The sequence below is a fragment of the Cupressus sempervirens genome, chromosome 11 (assembly GCF_028749045.1).
Source record: "Cupressus sempervirens isolate cs-2001-9-10 chromosome 11, ASM2874904v1, whole genome shotgun sequence".
NCBI classification, from domain to species: domain Eukaryota; kingdom Viridiplantae; phylum Streptophyta; class Pinopsida; order Cupressales; family Cupressaceae; genus Cupressus; species Cupressus sempervirens.
The window spans coordinates 68269322-68276803 of record NC_143128.1 but is presented as its reverse complement, the minus strand read 5'-3'; positions in this window follow the sequence as shown (position 1 = coordinate 68276803).

Genomic DNA, 7482 nt, shown 5'->3' with positions numbered 1-7482 from the left:
TGCAATATGTTTGGTTTTTGTATGCATTACTGGATTCTTGGATATGTTTATAGCACTTGTATTATCACAATATAGTATCACAGGTTTGGTTACTTCTTCTTTCATTCCTTTGAATAGATGTTTAAGCCACACAATGTTTGTGCAATTGACTATTAGTGCCACATATTATGCTTCTACAGTGGACTGAGATGTGCATGTTTATTTCTTGCTAGTCCAAGTAACTAGCCTTTTACCAAAGAATAATGCTCCTCCACTTGTGTTTTTCCTATCATCAATATTTCCTCCCCAATCTGCATCTATATATGCATTGAGCTCAAACTTCTCATTCTTTTTGTAATATAGGCAAAAATCATATGTTCCTTTGAGATACCTCATTATCCTTTTTACTACCATAAGATGATTTTCTCTAGGATTAGCAAAGAATCTAGCCACTATTCCAACTACTAATGATATGTCTGGTCTAGTATGTACAACATATTGTAATTTTCCAATCATAGATTTGTACATTGTTTGATTGACTTGAGCTGATTAATCATTTTTGGATAGCTTATGTCTTATTGTCATTAGTGTGTTGACTGGTGTGGAGTCTTCCAATCCAAACTTCTTGAGTATCTCCTTGATGTATTTTTATTGTGTCACAAATATACCATGTTTTAGTTGATGTACTTGCAATCCTACAAAGAACTTGATTTCTCCAAACATTGACATCTCAAACTCATGTTTCATTTTGTCAGCAAAAATTTTGCAAGGTACTTCCTTTCCTCCAAAAACTATATCATCCACAAAGATTTCAAATACAAGGATATCCTTACCTTTTCCTAATTTGATGTACATGTTTTTGTTATCATCAGTTCTTTCAAATCCTATTTGCACTAGATACTTTTGAAGTCTCTCATACCATGCTCTAGGGGCTTGCTTTAATCCATATAGAGCCTTGTGTAATTTGCATACCTTATTTTAGTTCTTTTCATCAACAAAACCTTCTGGTTGCTCTATGTAGACTTCCTCTTCAAGTATACCATTCAAAAATGGAGACTTTACATCCATCTTATAGACTTTAAATCCTTTGAAGGCTACATATGCCAGTAAAGTCCTTATTCCTTCCATTCTTGCAACTAGAGCAAAAGTTTCTCCATAGTCTAGTCCTTCTTCTTGTTCATACCTTTTATAGACTAGTCTTGCCTTGTTCCTTTTGATTTCACCATTCTCATCTAACTTGTTTCTGAACACCCACTTGGTTCCAATCACATTCTTATTAGCTGGTCTTGAGACTAAGGTCAATGTCTTGCTCTTCTCAATTGGTTCTATTTATTCTTTCATAGCATTGTACCAGTCATCATCTTTTATAGCTTCACTTACTATTTTTGGTTCCATTTTCCTCAGCAGACATGTTTCACTTCTGAGTCTATTCCTTGTCATCACTCCTACCTCTTTGTTTCCAATCATTTGATCAATAGGATGATTTCTTCCTACATACTTTTCCAATACTGGTTCATTCCTTGTTTGCATGTTATCTCTTTTAGAAACTGAACCCTCATGCATGTTTTCATTAGGTATTTGTTCATTTTCCTCATGTTGGCTATTGTTAGAATCTAAATGAACATTTTTTTTATTCTGTAGCTCGGCTTCTAAATGTGTCCGTTGTTTGGAATTCACTATCTGTGACTCGATAGATGTTGGATTTTGTTGTTGATTTTCATTCTGAGTTGCAACTTCACCATTATTAGGTATACCTTCATAAAAGTATACAAAGGTCTTGTATTCTTTTTCTTTCTTGGTGTCCTCAACACTTTGAACTTCTATAAGCTCATCAAATTTTACATTTGTGCTTTCTACTACTTTGTTAGTGATAAAATTCAAGAACTTATAATCTTTTCTTCTCATAGAATAAAAAAGAAATGAGCCTTCCTCACTCTTTTCATCGAACTTTCCATTTCTAGATTCTTTATATATATAGAATTTGCATCCAAATATTTTGAAATGTTTTATATTAGGAGAATGCCCATACCATAATTCAAAAGGTGTTGCATTTGTACCTTTCTTGACTTGAACTCTATTGAGTGTGTAGACTTCAATAATTACAGCTTCTCTCCAGTACTTGAGTGCAAAAATTTTCTCCATCATTAAGGTCCTGGCATAGTCAATAACTGATCTAATCCTTCTCTCTACTATACCATTCTGAGGTGGAGTCCTAGGTGCTCATGTCTACTTTTTGGTTCCTCTTTCATTACAGAACTCTTCAAATTCTCTTGATGTGAATTCACCTCCTCTATCAGATGTGAGACATTTTAGGCCCTTCCCAGTCTCTTTCTCTACTCTGGTCGAGTATCATTTGAACATTTGAAATGTATCTGATTTTAGTTTTAGGAACATGACTGGCATCATCCTTGAATAGTCACCTACAAATAGCATTATGTATCTATCACCTTTGTAGATTTGCACTTCAATCGGACCACACAAGTCAATATGAACTAGCTCTAATACTTCATTAGAATTATAAGCCTTACTTTTGAAAGTTGACTTGGTCATCTTCCTTAGTTGGCACTATTTGCACATGGTGTTATTAGGTTTCTTCAACTTTGGTAGACCTCTAACTTTCTTCATCTTGTTGATGCTTACCAGATTGTCAAAATTTACATGACATAGCCTCTTGTGCCATAACGATACATCATTAGTTTGAACAATGAGACAAGAAGTATCTTCCATGTCTAGGTAGAACAAATTACTCCTAGTCTAATCACCTTTTCCTATTAGACTTCCTTGAGAATCATATATTTTGGCAACTCTATTTTCAAAATCAACCTTGCATCCTATGTTGCATAGATATGAGACACTTAACAAGTTATAATCCAGGCCTTCAACATAGTATCCATTATCACATGATATCCTTTTAGTAAGCTTGATACTACCTTTCCCTTTGATCTGACATGGTGCATTGTTACCAAATCTAACACTATTTCCTTCAAATTGAGTAAAGGAAATGAACTTACTTTTGTCTCCAGTCATGTAATGAGAGCATTCACTATCTATGATCCATCTATCATTTTTGTTCATGCAGGTTACCAGGGTAGTTGCCTCATCTTCATCTAATTCATCTTTCATAGCCACATAGACTACTTCATCATCATTGTCGTTAGAGTCTTCTTCAACAATGTAGCATATTTTTCCTTTACCTTTGTAGTCATTTTTGTCCTCTTTCTTGTTCTTGAAGTTTCCTCCATCCTTGTAATTTTTCTTTTTTGTACATTTGGCTACAATGTGACCAACTTCATTACAATTGAAACAAATGATTGGTAGCTTACATTTTGAATTTTCCTCTTCCTCTGTGAAATCTTCTTGCTAGTAATGCCTCCAATTGGTCTACATCATCTTCATCTATTTTTCTATCACTGGATACATACTTTCCTTTTCCATTATTTTTCTTTGTTTGCACCTCCTCATTGTCTTTTATTTTCATCTTGGATTTGCATGTAGACTCAAAGTTTTATTGCTTGTAGTTGTCAAAGTTGGATATCTCAAAGGCAGTGAGTCTTCCAATTATTCCTTCAAATGATAATGAATTGTTTGGTACACACCTTAGCCCCTAGATGGCTGATACTCTTATAGCATAGATAGGAAGAAAAGTTCTCACATATTTGCTACATACTGTTTCCTTTGTTAACTGTCCTCCTAGGCTTCTTATGGAACTTACTACTTCCTTCATCCTTGCACCATATTGAGAAGCATTCTCTCCTTCTTCCATTTTCATGTAATCAAACTTTCCTCTTAGGCTCTCTCTTTTGGCTCTCTTGACATTGTCATCTCCTCCATATATTCTTGATAATGTTTCCCACATCTGAGGTGCATTATCACATCCTTTGATGTCATCATACTCGGCATAGCTTAGTGTTGAAGCAATATCTAACATCACTTGATTGTGCTCCTTCTTCTTGCTCATGTCATCTATAGTGAGGGGGCCTGCAGGGTCTATATGATCAACTGTGATTGAGGTCACTGCATAGTCACCTATTGATCTGAAGTGTAGCTTCATCAGACTTTTCCATGCAACAAAGCTGTCTTTATTTAGCTTGGGAACTTCTCTCTTGGATATCTTGATCTTTATGCTACTACTACCTTGAAACAAATCAGCAATGGGCTCTGATACCAATTGTTAGAATTCTTTAGAATAACTACGAGGGGGGGTGAATCAGTTATTCAAGGTCTTGTAGTGTCCAATTCAAGTTTTCTAATAAAATAGAGGTGAATCAGAAGTACTAACCTTTTTACTTTCTTATCATGCATGCAATTAATCATTAACCAATCATGAAAAGTAATCATGCATCACCACATAACACAAAGAATTTTGATGACCCAGAAACCCTCCAGGAATAAGAAGGTAAAAAATGGGGTGGGGATGATACCCATAGAATAACTGCACAATTGATTTCAACCACTTCTGATGGTCTGCCCTATTAAAGGCTACAACACACTATTAAATGTGACCCTATTAAAGGATTTTTACACGTTTTTAGGAGTGTGCCTTGTTAGATAACTTAAGAACATTCAACTTGGAATGTCACACTATTAAAGGATTTAGATAGAGCTTTTAGGCTCACCCAAGTCCATGGGATTTACAGTCACCTTCTCAAAAGAATATTTCATCCCTCTCTAAGGATCTCCTATCCTCCTCCTAAGGATCTTTGTATCCTTCTCCTGAGGATCTCTTTATCCTTCTCATGGGGATTTCTTTATCCTTTTCCTAAAGCTTATTCACCTAGTTGTTAAGCTAACCTAGAAAAGTAGGATTTCAATATCTAATACAATAGTAAGAGAGTATTAGAAGGGTTTTGACCTAATACAGATTGCAACTCTAACCTTGCAAATTTTAGATCACTCTTCAGTTCTTTTCTTAGCTTGTCTTTCCTCTCTTGCAATGCTCATAGCTTGTTCACCCTTCAAGATCTGTCTCCTTGAGTTTTTTCACTCGTTATGCCAATGCACTCCATGGTCATTTGATCAACTCAAAGTCTTGATGCTCTATTCTTACTCCTCTTGGCTTCTTCGCATGACCACACTTAAGACCAACTCCTTCTCATACATGTGCACTTTATATCTAACCTATAACTCCTTATATAGAAGTTCTATTCTTCATTTCCCACTCAAATCTTTGATCTGATCTTGAGAAAATGGTATTATTTTCCCTCCAAATTGTTTCTTCTAGAAACTTCATGATAAATCCATTAGCATTTGCCTTGAATTGGTTTGCATGGTTTACATAAAATTTTGTGACATCTACTCATCATCCTTATCATCCAACCAATTTACAAAATTCAATGTAACAACCTTATCGCTACTGATCTTTTGAATCTTTGGCTTTAACAAATAATGTAGCAACTCAAAATCATTGGTTTACTGATGCTTGGCTCCTTCTGAGTTACTTGGCACCTGAATATCACTCAGCTCCTGTATCATGCTCAGCACTCGAAGTCACTCAGCACTTGATTTTTACTTGGCACCTGAAGGCTGCTCAGCACCTGAAGTCACTCGGCACTTGATCTTCACTCAACACCTAAATGTTGCTTAGTACCTGAAGATCACTCAATACACACTAAAATTGAACTTTCTCAGCTTCAACTGAGAATCTATTTGGCTCTAACTAGCTTGCTTGGTTCTCTCCAATAAACTTAGTTAGGTTTTACAAATGACTTAGTTAAACCTTACATATTTGTTGTGTCTTAGTGTGTCCATCTTCTTAGAGTATGTCATCAATACACTATTTCATCAATGGCTCAGCTGATCCTTATACTTCATTACATCATAACTTCAACCTTTCTCTAGGTACTCTAGTTACATCTTATTGATTGCCACCTCCTCAACAATCAACCAATTGATAGTATTTGGATCACTTAAGCAATTTTCATTCTTGCAAGTAGCAAGTTTGACATCAATGAAAAAACAATGATTGAAAAAATTCTTTACCAGTTCCATTATTCTTCATTCATGATTATTTCAATCATTTCCAACAATCTCCCTATTTGGCATTGATGGCAAACCAAACTGATCAATTGATCAAATTAGTTACCACCAAAATTACATACATTGTCTGCTTGGTATATAACACCTCCTTTTGTTGATAAAAACTTATACAAATTGAATCCTTTATACAACTTCTCCCTCTGACCTATTGCATCCTTACTCTGTACTCCTAATCCTTCATGGCTACTTGTTGATTCTTATCTCTTCTGAATCTCCCTCTTTCATATACATCTTTCATATATATATATATATATATACATATATATATATATATATATATATATATATATATATATATATATATATATATATATATATATATATATATATATATATATATATATATATATATCCCTCTTACTTTGTATTGATCAGTTTCTCATATATCTCCCTCTTTGACATAAATATCAAAGATGTAGCAAATTCAACATGCTAAATATAAGCTTTGCATCTTCATGTTTTCTCCCTTTTCCAACATGTTAGTGACTGATCTGGAGTTTTTGTTCCCATTGATATCCTCTGCATCACTCTTCTGATATCATAAGGATCCTTTTGTTCCCAACTTGCCTCTAAGATATTCATAAGGATCCTTGGGCAATGGTTTGGTCAAGATATCTACAATTTTTTCCTTTGTGTGAATGTACTCCATCTTCACTTGTTTGTCTTCCACCAATTCTCTGACATAGTCATACTTGATTGCAATATGCTTGGTTTTTGCATGCATTACTAGATTCTTGGATATGTTTATAGCACTTGTATTATCACAATATAGTATCACAGGTTTGGTTACTTCTTCTTTCATTCCTTTGAATAGAAGTTAAAGCCACACAATGTTTGTGCAATTGATTTCTACTGCCACATATTTTGCTTCTGCAGTGGACTAAGATGTGCATGTTTGTTTCTTGCTAGTCTAAGTAACTAGCTTTTAACCTAAGAATAATGCTCCTCCACTTGTGCTTTTCTTGTCATCAATATTTCCTCCCCAATCTACATCTATGCATGCATTGAGCTCAAACTTCTCATTCTTTTTGTAATACAGGCCAAAATCATCAGTTCCTTTGAGATACCTCATTATCCTTTTACTGCCATAAGATGATTTTCTCTAGGATTAGGAGAGAATCTAGCCACTATTCTAACTACTAATGTTGTGTCTAGTCTGCTATGTACAACATATTGTAGCTTTCCAATCATGTATATGTACATTGTTTTGATTGACTTCAGTTGATTCATCATTTTTGGATATCTTATGTCCTGTTGCCATTGGTGTGTTGACTAGTTTGGAGTCTTCCAATCAAAAATTCTTGATTATCTCCTTGATGTATTTTTATTGTGTCACAAATATACCATGTTTTAGTTGATGTACTTGCAATCCTACAAAGAACTTGATTTCTCCAAAAATTAACATTCAAACTCATGTTTCATTTTGTCAGCAAAAATTTTGCAAAGTACTTCCTTTCCTCCAAAAAA